The sequence below is a fragment of the Ursus americanus genome, chromosome 8 (genome assembly GCF_024610735.1).
Source record: "Ursus americanus isolate L20-20 chromosome 8, mUrsAme1.1.p, whole genome shotgun sequence".
NCBI classification, from domain to species: Eukaryota; Metazoa; Chordata; class Mammalia; order Carnivora; family Ursidae; genus Ursus; species Ursus americanus.
The window spans coordinates 45,692,490-45,710,898 of NC_142134.1; the positions used below are offsets into that span (position 1 = coordinate 45,692,490).

Genomic DNA, 18,409 nt, shown 5'->3' on the forward strand with positions numbered 1-18,409 from the left:
TGTGTGTGTGTGTGTGTGTGTGTGTGTGTGTGTATTCACATATTTTTTCTTTTCAATGACTGATGTATGTGAGATTTGGGGGAAATGTGGAAATGATAGAAATAAAAGATAAAGGATTTTAAAATTCTAGAATAAAAAAATTGAGTAAATGTCATTTCCCAGGATTCCACTGAACAAACTTGAAACAATTTTACAATAACGCGAGATCCAATTTTGGGGTAGCAACTAGCAGCACATTTTTGTTCTCCCAGTTTGAAAAATGACCTAAATCCCAGTATCTTCAGCCCTTTTTTCCCATGTAAAGTCCTACGTCTTTGGAAAGTTGAGTAGCTGATGCTATTCTATCAGAAAAGACCTTTTGACTTTGCCAGAGTGGAAAAATGATATTTACCAAGATCCATTAAATTATACTTCATTTTCACAACATCCTTATGGTGTCTAAATGAAATGGGATGTGATTATGATTAGAGATAAATGAAAAGCCTTTTGAATGAGCTTTATTTTCCTCTCACCAAGACACGGGTTATTTCTTATTATGAAAACTTGATTATACAATGATTGACAATTCTACTGAGAGTTCTGAGGGAAAGTCGCAACCACAAGGATTTTGCCAGCAGAAAATTCTTTTGACAAGCCACGCTGTTCTATTGCAAATAGAAGGGATCTTATTTTAAATGTTCTCCTTGATATTTCTTCTTTTTTTTTTTTTTTGCATATTGGATTTACATTTTTTTATTGTGATGAAATACACATAACAGAAAAACTCAGCATCTTAACCATTTTAAAGTGCAAATTCAGTGGCATTTAGTATATTCACAAAGCTGTGCAACCATCTCCATTATCTGGCTTCTTTCACTTAGCATAATGTTTTCATGCAACTGTGGACCAGCACTTCATTCCTGTTCATGGCTGGAAAATATTCCATTGCATGGACACACCACATTTTTAAATCTGTTCATGTAATGATGAACATTTTGATGGTTTCCAGCTTTGGCTATTGTATGAGTATTGGATTTTTAAAAAATTTCTTACTTTAGTCACTCCATTTCCTTAAAAAAGTGGGAAAATGTTATTTCAATATATTAGACATTTAAAATCTGAAAGGACATTTAGATTTTTTTTTTAAAGAGAACTTTATTTCACAGAAAGGCTAGGAAAATCTGAGAGAGCAGTGTGGCTGGAAAACCATAACCATAATTTGCCTGAGTTAATGTGTAAGTAGTGAAAAGTCTTCCCAGGAAATGAGTAGGAAGGGTAATCTTAGTATTTTTGTACTTTTTGATTGCCTTCAAGTTTACTCTTCAGTTTACTTGGGTGGCTCATGAATTGACAGAAATCTGGAGAGCCAGGCTGGGGCAGGAACCAAGATAATGGGCAAGATGAGCATTAATGTCTGTAGTAGGAATCTGCTCTGTTACCACTGTCTCTGGAGATCAGCTGCTGTGCTGCAAATTCACAATTCTGCCACTAATGCCTCAAACTCTAAGTAACCCTGCACCTTGAGTCATTTCCTCCAGATTCAGAGTCCCTACAGAAGAGTCTGTCTATCCGTGACTTGTTATTGACCTACAGTCCAGCTGCCAGAGGGAGGGTAAAGGGAATAGCTGTCCTCCTTTAGCTTCTGGAGTGGAGTGACTGTCTTTGTACCTTCATAATATGCCACATCAGAAACCTGAAATTTAAAACACAACTCCAACTAGTTGTGTTCAGTATCTCTTTCCTATTGGTTTCTTAAGTATCTGCTGATGGGTTTTGACCTGGAGTAGGCATTGTGTGTAGGATGCAAAAGTAAATAACATCATCTGAGAACTTTTAATGCAGTGAGGAAGACACATGAGGAAACAATCTGAAACATAAAGTTGGAAAAAACTTCCAGATTTTTTGTCATCTGAGAATGGTTCATGTAGGGCATAGCACATGTCCTACCGATTAAAAGTATATAAGAAAAATATTCAATTCTAGTATTATCTTGATACTATAATATACATTTATTTCGTCATTCATTTATTAATTCAGTAAACATTTCTAGAGAAAAGCATTGTAATATAGTTTCCAAAACTAATTTACTTTAACTCCAAATGAGGGGGAGGGTCCATTTTGGAGCTAGTTCATAAAAAATGCAGCTCTATACCGAATTACATGTGTTACAGGGCTTCTATTGAAATGCTTTCATGATAGGGGCAGTTGATTAAAAAATACCTGCACTTGGAGTTGTTCAGACCCAAATTATGCCTTCCACGTCTAACGGTAGAAATGCTCAGCTCTCAACAAAGTGCTTGCCCAAATGAGAAGATTTAGAGTTCTTTGCTGAATCTGAAAAACTTTTTGCCCCCATCTGCAGATATCTTTTTTTTGTAATAATTTTTTATTATGTTAGTCACCATACAGTATATCCTTAGTTTTTGATGTAGTGTTCCATGATTCATTATTCATCTGCAGATATCTTGAGTTTACCCCAGCCTGGAAATATGATGACTAATTTGATTAGACAAGGATATAAAGCAACTCCTAAGTTCTCATGACAGTATATTGACTTTGCTACCTACACGTCCAATATTAAAAACACATGGACATTTATTTAATCAACAATACAAATACAGAATGCCCTCTAATACTTGCCAAATGCTCGTTGAGACATCTGGTATTTGAGGAAGTTGGTCTAAGGGACTGTGATTCTTTGTGTCTCTTGGCTTCGTAACTTTTATCTCTATATAAAACCAGATCATCTGGAAATAGGCTGTTCTGTTTTGGTAAAAATTCCTTCACGGGGTTAGTCGCAAATTGATTTTATGACTTAATCTTTTAGAGTTGATCAATAGAAGCAACATCCTTCCAAAGAATGTTTTTTTGTCTTGGGCAAAACCGCAAAGATGGCCTCAATTATATTACCTAAGAGTCCCTGATATAAGGATTTACATTGGATTTTTTTTTCCTTAAGTGTACTCCCAGGAAAAAGCTTCCAACTTCAGATTTCATTTGTCATGTAAGGATGGTTGACTTATTGATGGACTTCCATGAAGCTGAAAGACAGACTAATCCTCTGTAGTGGTAAATTAGCCCAGATTGCTGGTCCTATGCAAGTAAACCATAGAAAATATGCTCAAAATCTTGTGGTCTTTTTTTTTTTTTAATTACAATGTAATTCACATACCATGAAATTCACTCTTTAAAAGTATACAATTCAATTATTTTTAATATATTCATAATGTTGTACAATCATCACCACTGTCTAATTCCTTAACCTTTTCAACTTGGAAAAGAAACCCCATGCCTCTTTGCAATCCCTCCCCACTCTTTCTCCCCAAACCCATGAAAAACACTAATTTACTTTCTGTAGGGACTTGCCCATTGTGCACATTTCATAAAAACAGAATCATATAATCATATACCCTTTTTGTCTGGTTTCTTTCACTTAGTATAATGTTTTCAAGGGTCATCCATGTTTTCGTATGTATCAGCGCTCCATTCCTGTTTATGGCTGAATATGTCATATTCCATTGCATAGGCAAATCCACACTTCGAAGATCCATTTATCAATTGATGGATAGTTGAGTTGTTTCCATTTTTTGGCTCTTATGAAAATGTTACTAAAACATTCATGTGCAAGTTTTTGTGTGAACATATGTTATCAGTTTCTCTTGAGTATATACTTAGGACTAGAATTATTAGGTCAAATTTTTAATTTTTGAGGTACTGCCAAACTGTTTTCCAAAAGGGCTGCACCAGCACTGCATGATGGTTCTGATTTCTCCATATCCTTGTCAACACTTGTTATTATTCACTTTTTATTATAGCCATTATCTGACTGAAACAGGTCATTCTGGTTGTTATTGAGAATATACTATAGAAAGGCAAGGGTAGGAGCAGGAATATTAGTTAGGAGGCCATCGAAGTAATCCAGGTGAGACATTTTGGTGACTCAGATCAGAATGGTAGCAGAGAACATGGCGATAAGTGGTTTGATCCTGAATATATTTTAAAAGTAGAGCCAATAGGACTTCCTGACAGATTGGATGTTAACTGGGGATTGAGAAGAGTCAAGAATGACTGAAAGGTTTTTGGGTTGAGCCACTGGAAAGACGGTATTGTCATAAACTGACTTGGGGAATACTGCAGATGAAGCATGTCTGGGGAGAAAGACCAGTTCTGTTTTGGACATGTTAATTTTCGGATGTCTACTAGACATCCAAATGGATATGCTTATAAGGCTCAGGTCTGGACTTTATTAGTGAGGTCTGAACTGGAGCTGTGTATTTGAAGTCACTTGGATACAGATGATACAGATTTATGGGACTGGTGACATAACCAAGAGAGTAAGTTTAGAAATAGAACATAAGAAGACCAAGGGCCAAGCCCTGATCTTAAAAGGGTGGGAGAAGAGAAGTTGTAAAGCCAAAGGAGATGAGAGAGGACAACCAATAGGGTAGGAGGATGTGATATTCTGGAAACCACGGGAAGAAAGTGAATCAAGGCAAGACAATGGTCAAATATATCAAAAATTGCTGAGAAGTCAAGTAAAATGAGGACTGAAAACTGTTGGTTTCAGCAATGTGCATGTCATTTACATGACAGTTTTAGTGGAGTGAGTGGGGCAAAGGCAGCATAAGAGATAGTGAAAAGAGAGAAATAAAAGATAGTATAGAACTTTTTGGAGGGATTTTGTTGCAAAGAGGAGCAAAGAAATGTGAGCAGTGGTTGGTGGGGGAAGTAGGGTTAGGAGATGTTTAGTGGCTCCATTTCCTAGAAGCAATCAGTATCCCATGGATAAGTTATTAAGAGACCTGCCAAAGTAGGAACATCATGTTCAATTGCTATTGAATGTTTTTGTTCCTCCAAATTCATATGTTAATTCTTAATCTCAAATGTGAGGATATTAGGAGGTGGGGCCTTTGGGAAGTGGTTAGGTCATGAGTGTGGAGCCCACATGAATGGGATTGGTATCCTTGTAAAAGAGACCCCAGAGAGCTCCCTCACCCCTTCTACCATGTGAAGACACAGCAAGAAGACGGAGGTCTATAAATGAGGAAGTGGGCTTTTACCAGACACACCAAATCTCCCAGGACCTTGATCTTGGATTTCTCAACCTCCAGAACTGTGGGAAATAAATTTTGGTTGGCTGTGAGCTACCCAGTCTATGGTAATTTCTCAGAAGCTTGAATAGACTAAGGCAAAAATAAATCATTTCTGTCAAAACTCTTCTTTCATTCCACCTGTTCTTTTTAATCAAATAAGTTTGGATTATTTTCCCCAATTCGTGGGTTCACCATGAACTCGTTTATCTTTCTTTAACTTCATATCCTTTTTATATGCTCCTTCTCTTTCAAGACTGGATTATCCTTTATCCGTGTTCCATGGGCACATTCCTTCCTGCTTCTGCCTCTTTGTCCATAAGTGTCCATACATTTCCTTCCAAATCCTCAAGCCTCACTCAAGCCCTATGACTTCTGTGAGGACTTTCTCATCTGCATGATGTTTTTTCCCTCTGAACTTCCTGTGGTACATAAAAATTAGTATTACACAATTTCTCTCTTAATACTACAATGCCATATATCACTTTTATTTTTTTATTCTTTATTTCCCAGAAAGGTTATACAAAGTAGTATATTTTTTAAAGATTTTATTTATTTATTTGACAGAGAGAGAGATACAGCCAGCAAGAGAGGGAACACAGGCAGGGGGAGTGGGAGAGGAAGAAGCAGGCTCCCAGTGGAGCAGGGAGCCCGATGCGGGGCTCAATCCCGGGACTCTGGGATCACGCCCTGAGCCGAAGGCAGACACTTAATGACTGAGCCACCCAGGCGCCCCTAGTACTGGCTAATCTTAAATGCGTGCCAGGCTGCTCCAAGTCCTTGATAGGTATTAACTCAATTTGTCCACATTATAATCCTGTAATGATCTAGTGTTGCTATTTCTACGTTACATGTGAGAAAATTAAGGCATAGATCAAGAAACTTTGCTAGGTCACAGAAAAATACGGTGCCAGGACGCAAGTCCAAGCAAAGGCAAAGGGCCTCTTGGGTGTGACGAGTAGATCCCCAACGGCACCCAGTTATTCAATAAACATGACCTGATTGATGTGGCCAGCCAGCTTCTTACACATAAATCCCCTTTAGTATTGCTTTCCATGAGATTTTTGTGGCATGTCTTAATACTGGACCACCTCATGATCTTATCATTGTGGCACTTTTTTTTTTTAAAGATTTTATTTATTTATTCAACAGAGATAGAGACAGCCAGCGAGAGAGGGAACACAAGCAGGGGGAGTGGGAGAGGAAGAAGCAGGCTCATAGCAGAGGAGCCTGATGTGGGGCTCGATCCCATAACGCCGGGATCACGCCCTGAGCCGAAGGCAGACGCTTAACCGCTGTGCCACCCAGGCGCCCCATCATTGTGGCACTTCTAAGTAGAAAGTAGTGGGGAGGTGCAGCAGTGGGGAAAAGTCATCATGCAGGCCAACAATAGAAGTGTTTTTCACTTTTTGAAAAGCCAGTTATAGTAATAACTAGATGCTTGGCATATCCTAAGTATAAGTTAGCTGAAGCAAATCCCAAGAGTGTTATTTTCTTTCACACGGAGGCTTCACAGTTTTTCTGGCAGACATGTAGCTTGGGCACAAGGAACTAAATCCGACACATTTCCAAGAAGCTGCTGGTTAAGTGACTGCCTGGGTGGGAAGAAAATCACAGAGTCCAGTGTGTGGCTGTACAGGTCCCTGGAACATGCTATTCTGGGGTGAGGAAGAAGAATCATTTTCCTGAAAAAGTGCTATATCCTAAAGGGAGTAAAAGTGTTTTTTAAGTTTTCATGAGACTACTGGGTATGAGGCTTAAATAAACAAAGCAAGGTAAGTCTCTCAGTTGTTCCAAAGGCATTTCCATATGATCACTAACAGCAGGCTCTGCCAAGAGTTTGGATATTTGTTAGCAAACTGAATCTCAAACTGTGTCAGTTGAGTTAATGAATATTTTATGGAATTAAAAGGAAACCTCTCAGTGGTGTAGAGAAATTCACCGTTACTAACTAGAACAGAACTATGTGGGATCCTGAATTATTCAGATTGGTTTTCTACTCTCTTACATTCCATTTTGTGGTAAAAAGTTTATCATTGAAAAAGAGATTCGTATCCTGATTTTTAAAATCAAAGATGGTTCTCCAGAATGAAGTACTGTCAAGACTCAGCTTTTAGCCAAAAATACTGGGGCTGATGTGAACAGGAAGATTCTAGAATGGGGAGAATCAATCTCCATAATGTCTCTGGGAGCCTTGGATTCCCCAGTCATCATAATGATTATAGCATTGCCATTGGACATGAATATGAGTAGTGAGTCCTGGGAAATTAAGAACATGATTTACAACTTGGACGGTCCATCAGGAACTGACCCAAGAGGCCTGTGCTATTTTTGTTAGAAGTCCTTATATGGCAGCTTACTTGTTTTGAAACTTATACCAGGAGACTCCTGGTGATGACTAACTTTAGATCTGATATATTTTGCATATTGTCTTCAAACCTGCTGAGGTCTGGCTTGCTGTTACCTCCAAGGCAGGACTGTGGGTCAGCCATGACATTATCTGCATGGCAGACCCACTGGTCTTTTCTTATTATTTATACAGTTTGGGCTCAAAATCCAGTTTCTTACTCTGGCCTGTAAGATACTGGCCCCTGCCTCCTCTCTTTCCTAGCATTCTCTACTTATCTGCTGAACTTTAGACACACTGACTTTATTACTGATGTTCAAACTGCAAGCTTATTTCCAGCTCACGGGCTTTGCCCTCGGTGCTGCTTCTGCTTGGAATGTTGATCTGTAGCCTTTCACATGATCCCCTCCATCTCATCGTTCATGTCTCAGCTCGTACATCAGTGACTTAAAAAGGTCCTTGGCAACCCTAATCGAAGCAGCTTTCACCCTCACCAAGTCTCTGCTTCTTTCATTTTCTTCAAAGCGCAGTATCAGGAATTATTTTTAACATGTTTGTAATTTGTTCCGCTCACTAAAATAATAGCTGCTTGAGGAAGGAACTCTGCCAAATACAACACCATTGTGTTTTCTCCCTTTCCATTCTACCTTATTAACCCCATCGTCATCAGTTTTGTCCTTTTTGCGTCTGACTGCATCGTTTGTTTCAATTCTGCCCGGGTAATGTTCCTTCTGAGATCCAACTCACTTTATAGCAATATCAGCTTCAACAATCACTGATTGACCCAGTGTTTCTTTGATAAACATAAGTCAAACCTAATATTTTTCTTCAAATTTTTATTTAAATTTTAGTTAGTTAATATATAGTGTAATATTGGTTTCAGGAGTAGAATTTAGTGATTCATCACTTACATATAATACCCAGTGCTCATCACAAGAGCCCTCCTTAATCCCCATCACCCATTTAGTCCATCCCCTACCCACCTCTCTCTGTAACCCTCAGTTTGTTCTCTGTCCTTAAGAGTCTCTTATGGTTTGTTTCCCTCTCTCTCTCTCTCTCTTCCACCTTTCCATATGTTCATCTGTTTTGTTTCTTAAATTCCACGTATGAGTGAAATCATATGGTATTTGTCTTTCTCTGACTGACTTATTTCACTTAGCATAATACACTCTAGCTCCATCTACGTTGTTGTAAATGGCAAGATTTCTTTCTTTTTGATGGTTGAGTAGTATTGCATACACACACACACACACACACACACACATCTTCTTTATCCATTCATCAGTCAATGGACATTTTGGCTCTTTCCATAGTTTCGCTACTATAGATAATGCTGCTGTAAACATCAGGGTGCATGTGCCCCTTCAAATAAGAAGTTTTGTATCCTTTGGGTAAATGCTTAGTAGTGCAGCTGCTGGGTCGTAGGGTAGCTCTATTTTCAACTGTTTGAGGAGCCTCCATACTGTCTTCCAGAGTGGCTGCACCAGTTTGCCTTCCCACCCACAGCATAAGAAGGTTCTCCTTTCTCCACATCCTCACCAACATCTGTTGTTTCCTGTGTTGTTCATTTTAGCCATTCTGACAGGTGCGAGGTGGCATCTCATCGTGGTTTTGATTTGTATTTCCCTGATGCTGAGTGATGTTGAGCATCTTTCATGTGTCTGTTAGCCGTCTGGATGTCGTCTTTGGAAAAATGCCTGTCCAGGTCTTAGGTCTTCTGCCCATTTCTTAACCGGATTATTTGGTTTTTGGGTGTTGAGTTTGAGAAGTTCTTTATATGTTTTGGATACTAACCCTTTATCAGATATGTCATTTGCAAATATCTTCTCCCATTCCGTTGGCTGCCTTTTAGTTTTGTTGATTATTTCCTTCTCTGTGCAGAAGCTTTTTATCTTGATGAGGTCCCAATAGTTGCTTTGGTTTCCCTTGCATAAAATTTGTACGGAACCACAAAAGACCCTGAATAGCCAAAGCAATCCTGAAAAAAAAAAAAGCAAAACTGGAAGAATCACGATTCCGGACTTCAAGCTCTATTACAAAGTAGTGATCAAAACAGTATGGTACTGGCATAAATCCAGACACACAGATCAATGGACCAGAATAGAAAACCCAGAAATGGACCCACAACTGTGTGGTCAACTAATCTTTGACAAAGTGGGAAAGACTATCCAATGGAAAAAAGACAGTCTCTTTTTTTTTTTAAAGATTTTATTTATTTATTTATTTATTTATTTATTTATTTATTTATTAGACAGAGAGAGAGAGAGACAGCCAGAGAGAGAGGGAACACAAGCAGGGGTATTGGGAGAGGAAGCAGCAGGCTCCCAGTGGAGGAGCCTGATGCGGGGCTTGATCCCACAATGCCAAGACCATGCTCTGAGCCTAAGGCAGACACCCAATGACTGAGCCACCCAGGTGCCCCAGAAAAAAGACAGTCTCTTTAACAAATGGTGTTAGGAAAACTGGACAGCAACATGCAGGAGAATGAAACTGGACCCCTTTCTGTTGGGGTTAATGTAGAGCATGAAAGCAGCCATAATACCTGGCTTGCTAAAATGTAACACAGAGGCCACTGGGGGCGGGGAAGTTTTTGGAGAAGGGTGTAGGCCTTTGGAATGCCGAGGCCTGCGTGACCACTCTGCCCTAGGAATGCTGCAGGGAGTTGCCTTCCCCAAAGCTTTCTTAGCCCAAACAGAGGCCCTGTGATCTAAGATGTATGCAATGTCCCTTAGTCTACGTTCAGCAGAACTCGTAGAACATGCAGATTAGCATATCGTATCTTTCCTGTAAACAGATCCTCCTAGTTCCAGTAGACCCCTTATCACACATCATGTGCTTGCGAAACAGTGAAATGTTTATTTTAAATACTACTTTATAAGGATTTGTGATTATCCTGAAGGACCAGTAAAAGCGGGAGCAAAAAAGGGCAAAGGGTCTTCGTCTTTGAGCATTGATCCCCTTGCCTTCTCCTCTCTTTCACAACAAAGTTTGGAGTAATCTTTCATCCATCGGTACAGAGATTGCTGGCCATTCCCGGCACCTTTCTTATACCATACACAAAAATATGGATGAAAGACCTAAATGTGAGACAGAAAACCATCAAAATCCTAGACAAGAACACAGGCAACAACCTCTTCAACCTCGGCCACAGCAACTGCTTACTAGACACATCACTGGAGGCGAGGGAAACAAAATTCAAATCTAATTTCCATTCAATCTTTTACCCTTCCTACATCTTCCAAAAACTAACAAAGGAACATGTAGAATCTTGATTCTGAGGTACAATAATCTTTTTAACTAAAAAATGTCAAAGTCACTTGTAGCAGACATTTATTATGTTGCTTCCTTGTATCCCTTCCCCTTAGAGACTTGCTTCACTCCCCATTCTATCCTTGGGATCCTAATGGGAGCGGCCATCTTTGTACATGACCCACTCTTCTTGGCCTCAGTGACTGGTTGAGGGTAGGTACCTAACCCAAACTGAACCAAACAAAGGACTTCACTTCCAGGTCACAGCAGTTGGATTTTGGGTACTTAAAGTCCCTCAACAAGATTTATTTTAGGTGGAGCTGGGAGAGAAGACTTGTTTCGTTTTTGGTCACAAAGATGAATGGATTTGATTAAGAAGGGCAAGTAGTCTGTCCCCTGGTTTGTGGAAAAGTCAGATGGAGACAATAAAGCCACCCTCCCGTCACCTCCTTCTTCCTCTCACAGAAGAAGTGGAGATGAGAGATGGAGGGTCCTGAGGACACTTGTTTCCCTGGCACCCGCCATCCTGAGGACCATCGACATTCCTTTAGTGATTGATTACATTTCTAGCTTTTGATACTTGAGATATTCCAGTGCTATTTTGGGTGCTAAAATCCTGAATTTTTTTGTTTGTGTAAAACTATTAACTGAATATATACATGAAGTATATATGTATATATATTTTTTAAATCCCTGAAGTTTGAATTATTTTATCTTATATCAAGAGTCATAGTTTGTCTTAATTGAATAAAGGTGTATTTTCTATACTTCTATAGTTTTCAAGAAGTGGAAGAAGTGGGCAATTGACAAAGCAAGACTTCAGTTAGAAAAATTAATTCTACTCTGGTTCACAGTCTTTCTGAACCAGTGGAATAAAAAAATGGCATATTGTAGTTGAAACTGGAAATCTCTACTTTTTTATCAATCAGCTGAAGGTGAAGACAAACAGGAAACACTTTCTTTGAAACTGAGCACAGTTGCTGTCAATAAAATGTTGAGTCAATAAAATATTTTCTTAAAAATAATCTTAAAAATTATTCCAAAAGGTTTTCTACAAATTTTCAAAATATACGCAACTAATGAATCATTGAACTTTACATCAAAAACCGGGGATATACTGTATGGTGACTAACATTAAAAAAAAAAAAAAGCAATGGAATTTTTTGAACATAAAATAGCCCAAAGGAAATAGTTGAGCTGGTATAGATTCTGAAAGAAGTAGACATTTTTGCTTAAAAGTATACTTTCAACTTGATACCATTTACTCAGTTTGCTTTATGAGGTTGAATTTTAAAAATGATCAAATGACATTTTAATTTAAAATTTTTATGATTGGCTAATTTTTTCACTTTTAATGAAATGTTTATTTTAAATACTACTTTATTTTTATTAATTTTATTTTCTAATTTATACTAGAATGATAATATGTATTTAATAGTTTTATAAATTTATATTTTAATTCATGTTATAATTTTATTATTTTAGATCAACGTAGAACACCTAGTGTCATTGATTTTTTAATTTTATGAAATATCAATACTGTGATTTCATTTAATTTCATAACTTTTCCCTCTTTGCTTTGAGATAGTTTTTGTCACTTATACCTATAGGTAATTGCCTAATACAGTTCTTATACTCTACCTCTGAGACAGACAAATGAATAAAATCATATGTTCTCAGTTAGGATTTCAGTAAAAATATTTTTAAAAACACTAGGCTTACTGGACGCCTGGGTGGCTCAATTGGTTAAGCGTCTGCCTTCGACAGGTCATAATCCCAGGGTCCTTGGATTGAGGCTCGCATCTCATCGAGCTCCTTGCTCAGCAGGGAGCCTGCTTCTCCCTCTGCCTGCAGCTCCCCCTGCTTGTGCCCTCTCCCTCTGACAATAAACAAATACAATCTTTAAAAAAAATACTAGGTTTACTGGAAAAATTAACGCAGACTTTATGCTCTCCTTTAAACATCTCTATTGGTGAGAGTTTTTCTCTATCAAACATAAGCTGAGCTATCAAACCAGGCAAATGGTTCTATAGTAGTTTCATTCATGTTTTGTTTGAAACCTCTTGTGCCTTTTTGTCAAAATTTCCAGGTCACCCTTCTACTTGACAAAATAATTTAGCTTTTAATATTAACATGTCTATAGGAACCAAACAGAGATAATAATATGACAGGATTCAAGAAAATATTTCTGAATTCAGATAGCTAAATGTTTAGTGGAAATGTTCCAAATTCTGAACGAGGTATTTAGAATAGCGAATAGTGTATCTTGGCATTTATACTAGGCATTTATATTTCAAGACTAACTGCTAATACTGCGGTTGAAAACTCAGATTATTTTCCCCCAGCAATAACCATGATAGGACAAACTTTGTCCTTCCCCTGAAATGGGTAACATTTCTAGGTAATTCCTGCCCTGTTCTCTTGCTGCCAGAAGGAAAGAAGCCCTTGGTTTCTGGGCATTTGTGCTGACCTTCATTTGTAAGTCAGCAACCCCAACATGATGATAACACAAGTGTTAAGTGTCCTATTACTAAATACTGAGTGTCCTGAGAGTAGAACAAGGATAGGTCAAACTGTCTAGAGACCTGGTTGCTCACCTAAGCCTTGATATATATCCTTCCTTTCAGAATATCAGGATGTTTAGAATTCTGGATAAGTTCTATCTTCTCATTTCCGGGACAGAGGAAGAATTAAACATTTTTTTATATGTGTCTTATGGCCACACAATTCAGGAAGCAAATCTGGAAACCCTTTTGCTTTTCTGTGTAGTATAGCCTATCGACCCAGCTCAGAGGGGCCTTGCCTTGGGTTTCATGAGTTAGAGCAGTGGTTCTCCCCCAGGCTTAACTTTGCCCCGTAGGGGGCATTTGGAAATGTCCACAAGGCCTTTTTAATTATCAGCGCAGGAGGGGTGGGGTGGCTACTAGCATCTAGTGGGTAGAAGTCGGGGTGACGCTGATTGTCCTACGGAGCACACGACAGCCCCACCCAGGAAATAATTACCTGGTGTAAAATGTCAGTAGTGCCAAGGATGAGAAACCCGGATTTAGAGGGGCCGCTCTGGCCTTCCTCCCGAGCCTTGCCTCACCCGGTGGGGCAAGGAGCCTTCCACCAAGGAGTTATGCCCACCTGGAGCCTGGTCCACGATCTAGAGCAAGGTTTTCAGAGTCTTGTCCCAGACCAGCAGCAGCACGTGGGATCTTGTGAGAAGGGTTGCTTTGGGGGCCCGATCTCAGACTTAGCGAATCAGGGAATCGGGGGAAGGGGCCAACGAGCTTTGCTGTAACAGGCCCTTCGGGGGATTCTGATGAATACCAACGTTAGAAAACCACTGTTCCAAGGAATCCAAAATCCTATATTTGAACCTCAAAGGTACGTTTGTCAGGATGGGAAGATTAGAATACATTTTCTTTAACAACTTGTTAACTCGGTTTATAACATCTAACATATGTAGACATAGGGTATGTGGGCCTCCCTTTGTACCCTTACTCACAAATGCTTGCCGCACAATGTTTGGGATGGGTCTGTGCCTGTGTCTCGGTTTTCTCAGGCTGTCAGATGAGGGGCTGGAGTAGACTGTTCTTCATGTCCTTCTCTGTAGATGATTTCGCTGCGGCTGTAGAAGCACTTAGGTCCGATTATATTCCCTGCACACACTTTTTTTTCCTTCCCAGTTGGACTTGTCTATTTATTTATTTATTTAAATTCAACTAGCCAACATATAGTACACCATCAGTTTCAGAAGTAGAGTTCAAGTGTGTGACACCTGGCGCTCCTCACATCACGCCTGCACACACGTTTTCAGGATACAGTGACTTTGATGCCTAATCACTGCTAAACTGGTTTTTTTTTTTGCTTTTTTTTTTTTTCCTCCTTTGCTCTCTACCCAACAGGATTTCTTGAATTTGATAAAATATGGAAAAAGATACGTCAAATGCATTACCAGTTGTCAAACAAAATTTGAGCAGCTAAGTTCCAGATACGTTTTCATAGCACTATTTACATTATCCACATAGTTATAAAAATTAAAAAGCACATACACACGTATCTTCTTGATGTTGTGTAAATTGGCATTACTCTTTCAAGGGAAAATTCAAACAATCAAAAATTTAAATTTTGATTTGATGCTTTTATTTCTAGGAAATTTTTATTTCTAGGAAATTGTGCATGTAGGGAAAAGGTGAACAGTTAAGAGTGTTAACTGGTGCTTTTTTGTTATAACAAAAATTGGAAGCAACCTACGTGTACATCAGTAGTGGGTTGGCTAAGTAAGTACACGCACGGCCACATAATAGTAACACCCGGCAGCTGTCGAAGGAACAGGACTTGTGCTGCTAATGAAGGGGGACCATGTGGTGTTCAAAGTGGTAGGAGTGGTACTCTGGCCTCAGACCACAGACCGTCTACTCACTGTGTGACCTTGGGAAAGTTACTTATTCTCTTTTTGCCTCAATGTTTTCATCTCCAAAATAGGAACTAATAATGCCTACTTTCCAACATTGTTGAGAAGATTAAATATGAGGAAATGAGTTTGTCTTTCAGTGCAGTTCACAAGTGTCCACTCTTATTATGGAAAGACTTCCAAGATAAATCACTAAATAAAAATATATCAATACAACACAGAACAATGTGTATAGACCAAAAAAAAAAAGAGTATGTATACACGAATTACAGCTAGAGCTTGGCAAAGATCCTCTCAAATGCTATTTACAGTGGCCGTTTCTACACATTTGAGATGTGAAGAATATTTTTTCATTGTATAATTTTAGTTATTTTTTCCACATATAAGTATTACTTTTCTAACCTTAAAAATTATTTAAGGAAAAAATAAGAAAAAATGAAATCACACAGACGCTCTGATTCTGTATGATGGCAGAAATAGAACCATATGGAATCACTGATATTTTTTTAATAAGCCATAGGATGGCATTTCTGGTGCTGAAAAGATTTATTTTTGTGCATGAGAAGCATTCTAGTGCTTAAGAATTTCATGGAAAACTAATTTTTCTAATGACATTCCTCTCTTCTTGATGATGAATTTCTTGTATTTTCCACTTGATATAACTGAGAGATTCAGACTAAATTGCCTTTCTTGTTGGAGGTTAATGAATGAAATGCAGAAACATCCCAGGTGCAGTGCTCTGTGGAGACCTTTCCCAGGGCAACTGAAGGTGCCTTGTGGGTTGAAAGACTGAAGTGTCCTTTGCCATGATTTTTCTATCCACCATCGTGCAAATCCTATGCTGAAAGAGACCTCCTTGTGCGTGTCCCTTTTGCCCGATAAACACCCCCCTAAAGAATGACTTAATTAACAAATCTGAAGTTTCTCTTCCTTTGGCTTTTGGCCATAAATGCCTGGATTTAGGAGGCCCTCAAGTTGTTCGACTGCAGAAAGGAACTCTTAGGATGCAGGTATCAGGAGAAACACCGTCAGTGGCGTTTGTGACTCTGTCTGACTTCCAACAGCTTTCCTCTCGCCTGTGCCTCCACATCCAGAACTTCTGAGATGGGTGGAAAGCCAGACTCTCACTTTGGTCAAGGAAAACAAAACTCATTTTGCAGTAGGTTTTGCGAAGTCTTCAGTCATCCCACAGTTCATTCAAGTTCCTAAATAAATTTCGGTTTTGTGGAATTCTTCTTAAAGTGTGGTCAGGGTTCATGCTCTCTGTTGGAAAATCAAATGATTAGAATCCATTCATTATTAAGAGCTTTGCTTTGTTTTTTTCTTTGGCTCTTTGTCATCAAGTGTTCTCTTTAGAGGGCTTTCCTCTTTTTAAAAGTAACAGGATTTGGGGAACGTTTGGTTCCTTTTGTTTTTATTATGAGATTACAATAGTTTTTAAATAATAATCAGCTGTAATGTTTATTTTTCCTTCAGTGCCACTGCATCTAACTTCGCTTCCCTTCCTGTGCCCTCCACCTCCTCCCCCCCTTTTTTGGGAAAAATGGCATCCCGTTATTGGAAAAGAAAGTCACTAAGCCTGCAAATTTGATGCTAGTACAAGTTCAGGATTTCCACGTTCATTTGAATCCTAAGTGCCATTCTTCTCACTTATCTTTTTTGGGGTTTTTTGGGGGTGTGTTTGTCATAAACAGGTATTTACTCTCGTTGACAAGATAGCAAAATCTAGATTATAAGCATATAGTTGAATACATGAATAACGTGTTTTTCTCTTAGGTAATTCTATGTGATGCCTTTTTATTTTTTATTTATTTATTTTTTTAAAATTATTTATTTATTTGAGAGAGAGACAGCCAGCAAGAGAGAGAACACAGGCAGGGGGAGTGGGAGAGGAAGAAGCAGGCTCCCAGCGGAGGAGCCTGATGTGGGGCTCGATCCCAGGGATCCAGGATCATGCCCTGAGCCAAAGGCAGACACTTAACGACTGAGCCACCCAGGCGCCCCAGTGTGATGCCTTTTTAAAGATTTTTTTATTTAAATTCAATTTAGTTAACTTATAGTGTATTATTAGTTGCAGGGGTAGAATTTAGTGATTCATCAGTGCGTATAATACCCAGTGCTCATTGCCTCAAGTGCCCTCCTTAATGCCCCTCACCCAGTTACCCATCCCCCCACACTCCTCCCCTCCAGCAACCCTCAGATTGTTCCCTATAGTTAAGAGTCTCTTATGGTTTGCCTCCCTCTCTGTTTTGTTTTTATTTTATTTTATTTTATTTTATTTTATTTTATTTTATTTTATTTTATTTTATTTTATTTTATTTTATTTTTCCTTCCCTTCCTCTACGTTCATCTCACTTATCTTTGATGTGTTTCTGCAAACAATTCCACCAGGGAACAAGTCCATATACATGTCACTTTTCTCGTCATCATGCACCCCTCTCACCCCCAACTTTCATCGAAAGAGCTCACCTTTTATTTGAAAAGAAAGATAGAGCCTATCTGATTTTAATTCTCTACCCCCCTCCAACTTCAGCAAAGTACCGGTTTCCTTTCAGGTTCGGAGGGAGCCCTCTTCCTTCCTATCTAAATTAATTCCTCCACCTCTTCTACCCTTGGGCATTAGGTGATGAAAGTCCAAACAGTTTTCTGCAAATATGGATTGCGTAAAAGAACCAATTATTTCGTTTAGAATAGAATATTTTACACAAAACCTGAATACTTTTGAAACCTAAGGCTTTAAATCTTGGATACAGTGTAACCGTATTTATTTGAATGATTGAATGAGACATTCACAGGAAAGTATAGGTACAAATTGAGTAAGAATATGGGTAAAGAGCAAAAAAATGTTAACTCCTATCTCTATCTTCCAGAGTTTTCCCTAATTTTTAGTGCATGAAGATTTTGCATATGTTGAAAAACGTCATTATAATTTTATACTGTCCAAATCAAAGACACTCAGTGACCATCCATTTACTTTACTTACTTCTATATTTTTTAATTTTATTTACTTTAAGGTATTGCTGCAATGCAGGATTACATGGGGCAAGAAAAGAGGAGGAAAAAAATCCTGGGCAGATAAATTCTATTTTACTTTTTGTGATCCCCGCCCAAAGTTGCTCTTGTTTTTAGGTATTGGAACTTTTACGTCATATACATTAGAATTCTAACACCTCACAACATTCAAATACATGTCAGTAGAGAGAATGATTAAAATAGCTGTAACCATTTGGATCTTTATTGCTTTCATATACTTCTAGTAGCTTCCTCTCTTGCTGATCACATTCCATGCCAAATTTCTAATACGAATCCCGCTCTTGAAATACTGACTTATAATGTAATGCT

The 18,409-nt window shown here is 38.6% G+C and overlaps 1 protein-coding gene across 1 annotated transcript in view; it reads left to right on the top strand.

The window, feature by feature from the left end:
- The window catches only part of CORIN (corin, serine peptidase), a 234,581-nt gene that overhangs the window by 193,004 nt on the left and 23,168 nt on the right, over positions 1 to 18,409 (top strand).